Raw genomic sequence first — 14,408 nt, 5'->3', positions numbered from 1 at the left:
TAAATTTGGATTCAGGTATGGATGATCAATAGTTACTAATATCCCTAAGGGAGAGATAACCAGAATTATGTGCTTCCTGATAGAAAAACAGACCACCAATTATGAGGTAATCATACCAGAAACAGTAGGTGTGATTCTCATCAAAACCCCAGAATCTGAAGCTGACATTCAATAACTAATTCCAAGAAATACATAGAACCGTAAAGCAGGTTAAAATACTCAGGAGATGCAGTGAGTAAAATCTAGATAGTGAGGAATCTACAATCAAAGGACTCATTTTAATTTTTGCATAATAAGTTACTTCCACTGTAACTGATGCCAAGTTCATTTTCTAGTAATAACATGATCAAATGTGTCTTAGAGCAATTTCCATTTGGAAAAATAACAAGTGCCCATCTCACCATGCTAACTGCTTTATAGGCATATCTCACATTTTTATGATAAGGACTCCAGGAACCCAGAGGGAAAAGGTTACCTGATGTCAGATAAGTGAAGTGAAGTACTGAAAGTGTTAGTTGTTCAGTCATGTCCAGCTCTTTGCAACTACATGGACTGTAGCCTGCCATGCTCCTCTGTCCGTGGGACTCTCCAGGCCAGTATACTGGAGTGAGTAGACAATCCCTTCTCCAGGGAATCTTCCTGACTTAGGGATCGAACCCTGATCTCCTATATAGCGGGCAGATGCTTTACCATCTGAGCCACCAGGGAAGGCCCCAATGCCAGATAAGGAGTTAGTAACAAGACCAGGTTTCCAGTATAGAGCTTGTGCTCTTTATTGTAATGGGAGGAAAAGACCATCACGTCACATCTGCTTTTTTCACTGTGATGTGAGGACCAGTTCATCTTGCAACTCAGTGAATTTGGATTCAGATACGGATGATCAGTAGTTACTAATATCACTAAAGGAGAGATAACCAGATCTATCAGGTGCCTCCTGATAGAAAAATAGGCCACCAGTTAAGAGGTAATCATATCAAAAACAGTAGGCATGCATAATATAACCAGTGCGTTTGACAGCTGCATAACGTTTAAAAGAAGAAGGCTGAGAAGTTAAGACAGTCTATCTGTCAAATTTAAATACTAAAATATCACGTCAAAAGACCATTCTTACTTGTTCTGGAAGCTGTGTACAGTAGCTGTGTTTCCAAACTTCTCCCTTCCAAGCCAGGGAGTGTGAAGTCTTGAGAAATAATTTGAGGTTATAGTCCACAAGGGTGAATGTGGTTTGTTTGCATCTGTTTGATGCCTCTGTTTTGTCTTGATGTTTGCCATTTATTTCATAATTAATGCCAATTTATTTTAATACAAAATCATGTTTTGAATTTCTTAATTCTCCAGGAAAAAAATCTATAGTCCTGGAAAATGAACTTGGTTTCTTCCCTTATCCAACAGCTTCTAACTCTCTCTCCATCCATTTCAGCCAACACCAGGAGCAGTGGTTCTTAGCCACAGGTGCAGATCAGATCTAACTAAGGACTTGTACACAAATAAAGACCCTTCACCGAACCCCCACCGCCCTCCCCCAGAGATGTAATTTAAATAAGTTTAAGCACAGGACACCTTCAATATACCTATAGGATTTGATAAAGCAATTTGCTTACTATTGCTACTACAATTAGAATACATGTCTGATATGACAGTTGTTCAGAAACAAGTATGGAAACTGAGGCTGAGGCTAGATTTTGAAGCATCTTCAAGAGAGTTAAGTTCAATTTCATTCTATAAGAAAAGGAGACATTCAAGGGTTTTAAGCAGGCCCTTCTGTTCATGGGATTCTCCAGGCAAGAATACTGGAGAAGGTTGCCATGCAGCTTTCTAACCCAGAGATTGAACCCGTGTCTTAGGTCTCCTGCATTGTCAGGCAGGTTCTTTACCACCCGCACCACCTGGGAAGCCCATAAGAAAAGGAGACAATCAAGGGTTTTAAGCAGAGGAGTAATACAATCCTATCTTTATTTTAGAAAGAAAACTGTGGCTCGATGGAGAACTTTAGGCCTGTACCTAAACCCAAAAGGAAATTAAGATGCTTCTGGAATATTTCAAGCCTGGTCTCAGGAAGGAACAGTGATCTTGCAGCATCTCAGGTCTCCTCAGGCTGGAATGACTTTTGATATAATCATTGAAATGCTTCTTTTAAAAGTTTAGTTGCCAACATTTTTGTTTCTAGTTCTGTCCTAGTAAGTTATAGCAGTTTTAAAAAAGAAAGGCCAGGTTTTGCTCCATGCTGACAAGTGTCCAGTCATGTTCGACTCTTTGCAACTCCCATGGGCTGTAGCCCACCAGTCTCTTCTGTCCATGGGATTTTCCAGGCAAGAATACTGGAGTGGGTTGCTATTTCCTTCTCCAATTGCTCCATACCCCACCCACGCATTCACTGTTTCCCAGACTGTCACTGTGTCTCCTTCTTCCCTCATTTTGACTACAATTCTCACTGTTAAAGGCATCTCTTTAATATAATTTAGATAAACAAATCGTGGCAAATACAGAGAGCCACAGTAAGACCTTTTGTGTAAGCTTTGGAAACCCAACTCTGACTACCAAAACCAAAAATGAATTTTTTGTGAGGGTATTAGAACTCATGCATCAATGCCAGGTTGGCATCCAGGCTCAGAAAAGATCAAAATCAAGAACCCTCAAAGGCCAGGAACTATAGCTGAGGTCACTCCACCGGAGTAATAGCTGTGACTTTGCCCCAAGTAGTCACAGCTATTTTCTGTGACGTAAGTCTTCTAAAATTAATAGTACTGCTTCTTGAATAAATAGATAAATCAATGAGACAGAATAGAAAATCCATAAATAGATCAAATTACATAGGAAAATTTAGTATAAGAAACAGACTTTTAGAGTACTGGATCAAAGGGACTTTGTAAAAGTGGTGCTGGAGTAACTACAAAGCCATATGGAAAAGATAAAATTAGACTCCTTTCCCATACCGTACACCAAGAGAAACTCCGTTTGGATATAAGATCTAATTATAAAAAATGCACAGGGAGGAGGCTCAGAAGTAAATGGTATTTTTGAAGGCCAAGGAATAAAGAAATCCTCTGGAATGTCAAACTTCGTATGTCAACTTATCTGGCTGAATATAATCCAGACCAGAGAAAGAGGTTTGCAAGTGTTTAAGCCTGTATTTTAAAATAGAACTTTTTTGCTGCAAGTTCTTTTTCATTGTAAACTTGATAAAGAGATAAAACATGAAAAAAATGAAAATATATAAGCACTCAATAAATTTGTGTGTGTGTGCGTGTGCTAAGTCGCTTCAGTCATGTCTGACTCTTTGTGACCTTATGGACTATAGCCCACCAGGCTCCCCCGTCCCTGGGCTTCTCCAGGCTAGAATACTGGAGTGGGTTGCCATGCCCTTCTCCAGGGGATCTTCCTGACCCAGGGATTGAACCTGTGTCTCCTGTGGCTTCTGCATTGCAGGCAAATTCTTTACTCCTGAGCCCCTGGGGGAGACCTTCAAAAAATATATGGGTATATTCTTTTCAACTTAGGAGCAAGGAAAACTTTTCGGACTATGACTCAAAATTTAAAAACGAAAGAGGAAAAATACATAAACTTGATAACATAAAAATAAAAAGTCTTCATATGGAAAATGATGTCACAAACCAAAAAGATGAATAGCAAACCAGGAAAAAATATCTGCAGCTGAGAGCACAGCCCTTAAAATGAGTTTCTAAAAATAGAGACCAAAAGTCCTATAGAAAAGTGAGCTATAGAAAGCTGCAGGCAATTCATAAATATAGAAATACATGTGTCTTTTACCATATAAAGAGATACTCAACCTCATTCATAATGAGATAAATGCAAATTCAAATTATACTAGTATTCCATTTTTCAGTTACTGCCTGCATGCTAAGTTGCTTCAGTCATGTCCGACTCTTTGCGACCCTATGGACTGTAGCCCGCCTGGGTCCTCTGTTCAGGGGATTCTCCAGGCAAGAATACTGGAGTGGGTTGCCATGCCCTCCTCCAGGGTATCTTCCCAACCTAAAGATCGAACCAGCATCTCTTATGTCTCCTGCATTGGCAGGTGGGTTCTTTACCACTAGCACCATCATTATTTACTATGTTGCCAAAAATCAAAAACTTTCACAACACACTTTGTTGGTGACAGGATAAAAGAAGGCGGGGGGGCATTCATTGATTTCTGGTGGAATGAAACAATGATAAAATATATCTGCAGAGGGAAATTTGGCAGTATCTAGCAAAAGTATATGTCCACTTACCCTTGGCCGGCATGAGTGTATTAAATGGCCTCAGTCATGTCTGACTCTGCAACACTATGGGCTGTAGCCCACCAGGCTTCTATGTCCATGGGATTCTCCAGGCAAGAATACTGGTAATCCAGTTTCTAAAAATGTACCCCAAGGTTACATTGGTGAAATTATGAAAGACATTTTTACAAGGCAGTTCATTTTAGTACTGTTTGTGTGTGTGTGTGTGTGCTAAGTTGCTTCGGACACATCTGACTCTGCGACCCTATGAACTGCAGCCCTCCAGGCTCCTCCCATGGTATTCTCCAAGCAAGAATACTGGAGTGATTTCCCATGCCCTTCTCTTGGGGATCTTCCCAACCCAGGGATCTAACCAGCATTTCTTATACCTCCTGCATTGGCAGGTAGTTTCTTTACCACTAAGTGCTTCTTGGGAAGCAGTACTGTTTACAATAACAAAAGATTGAACATCATCAAATGTTCTCATTCAGGAATTGGTTTAATAAACTATGATATATTCACTCAATGGAGTACTATGCAACTATTAAAAGGAATGGTGACTATCTCTAACCGTAATCATATTTTTCTAGTTTTCTGGTTATTTTCACTGGGAGAATAATCCCAAGTCCTATTTCTCTGTCATGGCTGGAATCAGAAATTCAAGAAATATTTTTTTAAAGTAATGGATTATATTGCTGAATTTTGTAATAGAAATACACACACATGTATATGTCTCATTTTCTTAATATAATGGTAACACATGCTATATAATTCTTTACTCCCTATAGTTTCAGGTATTTGACAACAAGCAGTACACAAATTGGAACCCTGAAAAAAGGGCAAAGAATTAGGTGACTTTTCTGTCAGGAGGCATTTTCTGTATAGTAATGTAAGGAAGGAGAGCTTCAAGACTCCCAGTACCTTAATATGAAGATAAAAAGATTGAAATTTGAGGAGGCTTAGATGGTTAGAATGTGAACATGTATCTGAGAGGAGAAAGCTATACAGAGAAAGAATTCTAGAAATCTGCATAGAAGACCCTAACTTTCTCTTAACTGAGCTTAGAAATTAGAAAGTTCTCCCTTAAGTAGATTTACTTATTTATTAAGTAGGTAACTACTTGTCAGAAAAAGGTTGATATCCTCCAAAGAAATGTAACAAAAATATAACACTCAGGAAGCTAGAACAAAGTGAAAAGTAAAGTCCGATGCTGTAAAGAGCAATACTGCATAGGAACCTGAACTGTTAGGTCCATGAATCAAGGTAAATTGGAAGTGGTCACATAGGAGGTGGCAAGAGTGGACATTGACATTTTAGGAACCAGTGAATTAAAATGGATGGGAATGGGTCAATTTAACTCAGATGCCCATTATATCTATTACTATAGGCAAGAATCTCTTAGAAGAAATGGAGTAGCCCTCAAAATAATCAACAAGAGTCCGAAATGAAGTACCTGAATGCCATCTCAAAAACAACAGAATGACCTTGGTTTGTTTTCAAGACAAACCATTCAACATCACACTAATCCAAGTCTATGCCCCAACCACTTACACTGAAGAGGCTGAAGCTGAACAGTTTAGACCTACAAGACATTCCAGAACTAACACACACACAAAAAAATGTCCTTTTTACCATGCGTGTGTGCTCAGTTGCTTCAGGCATGTCTGACTCTTTGAGACCCCATGGACTGTAGCCTGCAAGGCTCCTCTGTCCATGGGATTTTACAGGCAAGAATACTGGAGTGGGTTGCCATTTCCTTCTCCAGGGGATCTTCCCGAACCAAGAATCAAACCTGTGTCTCCTGCAGCTCCTGCATTACAAGTGTATTCTTTACCACTGAGCCACCAGGGAAGCCCCCTTTTTATTATAGGGGATTGGAAGTGCAAAAGTAGGAAGTCCAAAAATACACGGAGTTACAGGTAAGTTTGGCCTTGAAATACAAAAAGAAGCAGTGCAAAGGCTAACAGAGTTTTGCCAAAGAAGGACACTGATCGTAGCAAACACCCTCTACCAACAACACAAGAGATGACTCCACATACGGACATCACCAGATGGTCAATACCAAAATCAGATTGATTATATTCTTTGTAGCTGAAGATGGAGAAGCTCTATATAGTCAACAAAAACAAGACCTGGAGCTGACCATGGCTCAGATCATGAGCTCCTTATTGCAAAATTCAGGCTTAAATAGAAGAAAGCAGGGAATACCACTAGACCATTCAGGTATGAGCTAAATCAAATCCTTTATGATTATACAATGGAGGTGATGAATAGATTCAAGGGATTAGATCTGGTGGACAGAATGCCTGAAGAACTATGGACAAAGGTTCATAACATTACACAAGAAGTGGTAACCAAAACCATTGCAAAGAAAAAGAAATGCAACAAATGTTGTCTGAGGAGGCCTTACAAATAGCTGAGAAAAGAAAAAAAAGCAAAAGGCAAGGAGAAAAGGAAAGATATACTCAACTGAATGCAGAGTTTCAACGAATAGCAAGGAGAGATAAGAAAGCATTCTTAAGTAAACAATGCAAAGAAATAGAGGGAAACAATAGAATGGGAAAGACCAGAGATCTCTTGAAGAAAAGCCTTTGACTGTGTGGATGGCAACAAACTGTGGAAAATTCTTAAAGAGATAAGAATACCAGACAACCTTACCTGCCTCCTGAGAAACCTGTATGCAAGACAAGAAGCAACAATTAGAACCAGACACATAACAACTGAATGGTTCAAAATTGGGAAAGAAGTATGACAAGACTGTATATTGTCGCTCTGCTTATTTAACTTCTGTGCAGAGTACATCATGGGAAATGCCGGGCTGGATGAATTCCAAGCTGGAATCAAGATTGCCGGGAGAAATATCAATAACCTCAGATATGCAGATGATACCACTATAACGGCAGAAAACAAAGAGAAACTAAAGAGCTTCTTTCTTGATGAGGGTGGAAGAGGAAAAAAGAAAGAGGGTGAAAAAGCTGGCTTAAAACTCAACATTCAAAAAATGAAGATCATGGCATCCGGTCCCATCACTTCATGGCAAATAGATGGGGAAAAAGTGGAAAGAGTGACAGATTTTATTTTCTTGGGCTCCAAAATCACTACGGACGGTGACTGTAGCCACGAAATAAAAAAGACGCTTGGTCCTTGAAAGAAGAGCTATGACAAACCTAGACAGCACATTAAAAAAGCAGAGATATCACTTTGTCAACAAAGGTCCATATATTCAAAGCTGTGGTTTTTCTAGTAGTCGTGTATGGATATGAGAGTTGGACCACAAAGAAGGCTGAATGCCGTAGAATTGATGCTTTTGAATTGTGGTGCTGGAGAAGATTCTTGAGAGTCCCTTGGACTGCAAGGATATCAAACTAGTCAATCCTAATGGAAATCAATCCTGAATATTCATTGGAAGGACTGATGCTGCAGCTGAAACTCCAATTCTTTGCACACATGATGCAAAGAGCCAACTCATTGGAAAAGACCTTGATGCTGAGAAAATTTGAGGGCAGGGGAAGAGGGTGACAGAGGCTGAGATGGTTGGATAGCATCACTGGATCAATGGACATGAGTTTGAGCAATCTCTGGGAGATACTGAAGATAAGGGAATCCTGATGTGCTGCAGTCCATGGGGTCACAGAGTCGGACATGATTTAGCAACTGAACAACAACAAACTAGAACAAGTTATATTTAGCATCCTATCAAAACTTGCCAGACAAACAAAGGAAAAAAATCAGTTGTAGCAATAGACACAGAAATGGCAGAGATAGTGCAATCAATGAAGACATTGAAACAGGTATTATAAATATGCCTAACTGCTTAAGAATACAAAAGAAACGAGGGTGAGCATAGTAAGGATAAAATGGAAGATATAATAAACAACAAAACTGAATTTCCAGAGAAGAAAAATAAAATTAAAATTAGTGGACTTCTGTGCTGGTCCAGTGGCTTAGACTCTTTGCTTCCAAAGCAGGGGCACCGGGTTCCATGCTTGGTAGAGAACTAGATCCCACGTGCTGCAAGTAAGAGCTGGTATTCTGCAGCTAAAGATCTCACAGGCTGCAGCTAAAAGATTCCGCATGCTGCAACAAAGACCTGGGGTAGTCAAATAAATAATTAATATATTTTTAAAAATTAAAATTAAATTGAATGGGATTAATGGCAAATTGGATAATACTGAAGATGAGTGAACTTGAATAGGAAGCACATTATCCAAAATGAAGCACAGCAACATCACTCATTATCAGAGAAATGCAAATCAAAACCACAATGAGGTACCATACACGCCAGTCAGGATGGCTGCTATCCAAAAGTCTACAAGCAATAAATGCTGGAGAGGGTGTGGAGAAAAGGGAACCCTCTTACACTGTTGGTGGGAATACAAATTAGTACAGCCACTATGGAAAACAGTGTGGAGAATTCTTAAAAAGCTGGAAATAGAACTGCCATATGACCCAGCAATCCCACTTCTGGGCATACACACCGAGGAAACCAGATCTGAAAGAGACACGTGCACCCCAATGTTCATCGCAGCACTGTTTATAATAGCCAGGACATGGAAGCAATCTAGATGCCCATCAGCAGACGAATGGATAAGGAAGCTGTGGTACATATACACCATGGAATATTACTCAGCCATTAAAAAGAATTCATTTGAATCAGTTCTAATGAGATGGATGAAACTGGAGCCCATTATACAGAGCGAAGTAAGCCAGAAAGATAAAGACCATTACAGTATACTAACACATATATATGGAATTTAGAAAGATGGTAACGATAACCCTATACGCAAAACAGAAAAAGAGACTCAGATGTATAGAACAGACTTGTGGACTCTGTGGGAGAAGGCGAGGGTGGGATGTTTCAAGAGAACAGCATCGAAACATGTATATTATCTAGGGTGAAACAGATCACCAGCCCAGGTTGGGTGCATGAGACAAGTGCTCGGGCCTGGTGCACTGGGAAGACCCAGAGGGATCGGGTGGAGAGGGAGGTGGGAGGGGGGACCGGGATGGGGAATACATGTAAATCCATGGCTAATTCATTTCAATGTATGACAAAAACCACTGCAATGTTGTAAAGTAATTAGCCTCCAACTAATAAAAATAAATGGAAAAAAAAATGAAGCACAGGAAAAAAGTCTGAAAAAAAAACAAAACCAGCAGAGCTTAGTGATCTGTGGGATCTTGAATGATCTAAAATATATAGTTTGAGTCTCAGAACTGTTAAAGAGGAGTTTTCAGGTGAAAGCTTTTAAAAATCACTTTTCCCTTTTATGAGCTACAAGTCTCCTTCTTTAAAATGACACATCAGGTTTTTGTCATGTTTTGTGTTATTGTTATACTTTAACAGTATAGTTTGTGAGACTTCCCTTGTGGTCCAGGGGTTAAGACTCTGCACTCACAATTTAGAGGACATGGGTCTGATACCTGGCCACATGCTGTCACTAAAGATCCCACATGCTATAACTAAGACCCAGTGCAACCAAGTAAACAAATATATATATTTTTTAAATTACAGTTTGTAGAAATCTAAATGATTTTCTTAGTAATATCTTGACCCAGTACCAATTATAATCTTTCATTTCCAGTGGGATAATCAAAGTTTATCTTGATATCTTGGAATTCTATATGAATAGCAAAGATGGATATGTGTAAAGGATAGGTGGCTCTTGAGATAATCTGAAATCCTCTTTTGATGTAGGGACCAAAATGTCATATATATTTCAACTGGGTTTATTTTAATTAAAGATAACTAATCTCTAGTATAGAATTCTATTTTAATAAATACAAATATTTTTGTCTTAATGATTTGTGAACTAAAACCTACAAAAGTCAATCAAGAAGAATTTGTTTAAATCACATTTTATTTAGGTAATAACATTTAATTAAGTTGATCATTGTGACAATTAATTTTATGTTTCAATTGACTAGGTTATAGTGACTAGTTGTTTGAGCAAGCCCAAGTCTAGAAATTGCTATGACAGTATTGTGTAGAATGATTAAAATTTGCAATAGCTGACTTTAAATGGATTACCAACCATAACATGGGCGGGCCTCATCCAATCAGTTGTAGGCTTTTAAAGCCCAGATTGAGGTTTCCTGGAAAAAGAATTCTGCCCTAAGATTCAAACATAGTTTCTAACCTGCCCCATGTATAGATAGATAGATAGATAGATAGATGCACATATAACTGCCTCATAGATAGATAGATAGATGCACATATATGTATATATATAAATGTGTCAAATGCTAAACATTTAAACTTGCCCACAATTTCAAAACAAAGTTTTCTATAGATTCAGGAAACTTTCAATTGTCTTAACTTACATTAGAACTAATTCACAAAATATCAAATGTTTATATACATCAAGCACAATATGTTTCACTTGAAACCTCTTGTTTTTCATTATATTTACATAAATTTAACTATTTAATTTTAGTATACAATTCAGAATTTGTGCATGCCATCAAACATACAATATCCCAATTCCCAATTTGGTATTTTTTAGTAAATGTACTTGTCATTACTGATAAAACCAGTAATACTATATTTCTTTAAAAATTAGGGTAAAAATTTAAGTCTCCTAGATTCTTTGTAGACTATTTTATATCTTTAGATATTAAAATATGTGTAATACAAAATATCCAAATTTGGAATGTTAGAAAAAAATCCTGGAATTCATAAATCATTTTTCTACTTTCTACCAAAAGGGATGGGGGGGGGGGCTGGTTTAATCTCTATCTATATAAAACCAGAAATTTTATTTTAAACTAGATAATATTTAAAACTATCATTTTTTTCTCCTTTATTTCTTTGGAGTTCTTTCTAGTTCCTATCTTTTTTTTTTTTGTATCTCTTTTCAGTGAAGTCGCTCAGTCGTGTCCAACTCTTTTGCGACCCCATGGACTGTAGCCTACCAGGCTCCTCTGTCCATGGGATTTTTCAGGCAAGAGTACTGGAGTGGGTTGCCATTTCCTTCTCCCTAGTTCCTATCTTTGAAGTCCCTTTGAAGTGCCTATTCTTTTACTGTCACCTGTAATGTTTCTTTTTTATATTTTTGAACTTACATCTGATTTTAGAAAAAATATATTGTTTTTCAAAGTTTATTTTACACTACTTTTAGCTTCAAATACATTCACAGTCCCCCTGCTCCTCCCCACTTTTGGATAAAAGCAATTTCAAGTCAGCCTCCAGTTCTTTTTATTTCATGTATTTTACCAATCAAAGCTTCTTAATTACATTTAAATCATGTTTGGAATACATGTGTCAGATAATCATTCTTGAGCCCTGAGATCTCTGAATATCATTTCCAGTTCAATAGACTTCTACTATGTTTGTGTGATTCACAGCCTTGTAAGCTCTTTTTGGATAGAATAGAAACTTGTATCTGTATAACAAATTACCCCACACTATAAAGCAGAGTCTAAACATTTATAAATATTTAAAATTCATCACTGCTCACTCACTGCCTTCTGTTTCACTGGGATTCTTTATTTCAAACATGGACAATTCTTTACTCTTTGTAGTCTAGGCTTATTCTGACTTTTTCTGACTTATTTCTGAAATACTAAGCTTTAGACCATGAGGAAATTAATTTTACTACATCTGACCTCTTCTGGAGAGATGTCTTTCGTCCATTTAAGATAGGTGGGACAACTCCAGAGGAACACAGCACTTTATAAGGCCTATATCCTGGTAATTCTGGACTTCCCCGGTGGCACTAGTGGTAAAGAACCGGCTTGCCAATGCAAGAGACATAAAAGATACAGGTTCAATCCCTGGATCGGGAAGATCCCCTGGTAGAGGGCATGGAGACCCACTCCAATATTCTTGCCTGGAGAATCCTCATAGACAGAGGAACTGGGCAGGCTACAGTCCACGGGGTCACAAAGAGTAGGACATGACTGAAGTGACTTAGCACGCACGCATCCTGGTAATTCTACTTCTATTATTTCTATGATGTTTGCTAGGATATTCAGCGAAGCTTCTCCTCAAAGTGGAAAGCAAATAGAAAAAAAAATGCCAGGGATTTAATAGTGTAGCTCGGCTCATGTGCACTGCTTGAATGGGACTGTCTCTGGCTCAGAGAACTGGGAGAGTCTCAGCCTTGGTTTTATACCCAGGCGTGTGGAATGAGGGTAGAGAGAACAGAAGTCAGCTGCTATAAGGGAGGAAGGGGTGTTGAGCAAATTGGATTAATAGCCAGGGCAGAGATTTTAAAGTCACTACCTGTAGACTGAAAGTACTCAGTCTAAGCTGCTTTTGCATAAATTCCATTGCATAATGCCCATCAGGATTTCCTGGGACCTGAGCTTTGTAACACTGTTACTATGCTGAGTACTCAAGTGTCAGTCACAGGAAGGAGATCCTGCTTTTACCAACAGTTCTGCTACCCAGCATGAAAAGGATTAGATAAGAATAGTTGGTCACATAACTGGAAAAGGAAAGCGATCCATGTTTGTTCCCAAACGAGCTGAGATATCTTTATCACACCATTATAGTCCTTTATAACCAAATGCAGAAATTATAGTTTTGTCACACATGCGTGGAGGTGATGCTGATTGCCTCATTTTGCTCTGTTGAAAGGAGTCTATATTGAGCCAAAGGATGCAGTTTCAGTAAAGAGGAGCCATGAAAGTAATGTGCTTTGTATCCTATTGTTCACTTTTAGTCCTTTTTATTATTATAAATTTGTGAAGAAAAAAGAGAAACTGTGAAATGTGGTTTTCCTCTAGGACAAATTTTCTCATCTGTAGCCTCTGAAGATGCATGTTTGCAGCACTGCTAGTGTGACTGTGAAGCTCATTTCACAACGTATAACATAACAAAACAGGTATAGATATATACATTTGCTATTTATCAAGTATACCAATTTAACAAGTATACCAATTTATCAAGTATACCAATATCAAGTATACCAATAAAAAGTATACCAAGAAGAGTTCCTATACGGTGTGCATGACAGGCAGCAACGCTATGCCTTAGTCTTCCTGACTGTGCAGAATCTTAGCGATCAGCCTGTTTAATACCATAAACATTTTCAAATTTTTTTCCTCCATGAGCTCCAGAAATGTCATGGTTTCATAAGCGCTTGTGCTCAGGCGCTAAATCGTGTCTGACTCTTTGCAACCCTATGGCCTGTAGCTGCCAGGCTCCTCTGTGCATCGAATTTTCCAGGTGAGAATACCGGAGTGGGTTGCCATTTCCTTCTCCATCATAAGTGTTTAGTCAGAAGTTAATATCAACATCAGAGAATGAATGTAACTACACTGCATTCATATAATTCCAGCATAAGAACAAATAAAATTAGAATTTCTGACTAGCCTTTGCTGCAGAATTATAAATGTGCAATATCTGTTTGGCTTTTGAAACATTTAGATTAGTTTCTCTATTGCTGCTACAGTCTTCAAGACCTCCTAGCTAGAAATGATTGATCCACTGGAAATTTCCATTTTACATCAGAAGAAATAAAAATGTAGGGGAAGTATGGAATTGACCTTAAAACAAATAGACATTAAAGCTCAGTATCCTTTGTTCCATAACTCATTTGCATTTAAAAAGAAGTCTTCAAGTAATTAATTTTAAAAGTCACAGAGAATACATTTCTAGTACTGGAGTTTCAGGCAGTCCTTAACTCTACTTTCATCCATACCTCTAGGAAATCTAGACTCCACATTGGAGAGTTCACACGTGGGGAGGGATGCGAAGAGGGGGACAGAGAGATAGAGGAGAAGACAAATATTTCATATCTCCTATTCCTTAATTTTCCAATTCAACTCAAGTTGTCAAACATTGATAGCAGGCTTACTGTACATAAAGAATTCTTTAAAATTCTGAAGATAAAAACAAATTAGACCTGGACTTGACTTTTAAGTGCCTAAAATCCAGCATAGGAGTGTGGTTTATTTATATGTAGGTCTAATAGTTTTTATCCTAGGAGAAGGAAATGGCAACCCACTCCAGTATTCTTGCCTGGAGAATCCCAGGGACAGGGGAGCCTGGTGGGCTGCTGTCTATGGGGTCGCACAGAGTCTGACACGACTGAAGTGACTTAGCAGCAGCAGAAAACCTAGTCTGTGAGATGAAATATTTTACAATGCTGTAGTCACGTATTGGTCAGGAAGGGTGGCTAATATCTCGGAGTTCCTTGGAATTTCTTCCACGGTCAGGACCATCGGAAACAGTTTACC

The 14,408-nt window shown here is 38.4% G+C and overlaps 1 protein-coding gene across 1 annotated transcript in view; it reads right to left on the bottom strand.

Moving 5' to 3' along the window:
- MAP3K5 (mitogen-activated protein kinase kinase kinase 5) overlaps positions 1 to 14,408 on the bottom strand; it is a 244,561-nt gene that overhangs the window by 218,862 nt on the left and 11,291 nt on the right. The gene's annotated exons all lie outside the window — the stretch shown is intronic.

This window comes from Odocoileus virginianus, chromosome 34, assembly GCF_023699985.2.
Source record: "Odocoileus virginianus isolate 20LAN1187 ecotype Illinois chromosome 34, Ovbor_1.2, whole genome shotgun sequence".
NCBI classification, from domain to species: Eukaryota; Metazoa; Chordata; class Mammalia; order Artiodactyla; family Cervidae; genus Odocoileus; species Odocoileus virginianus.
This window is presented reverse-complemented; position numbering and strand designations above follow the sequence as displayed.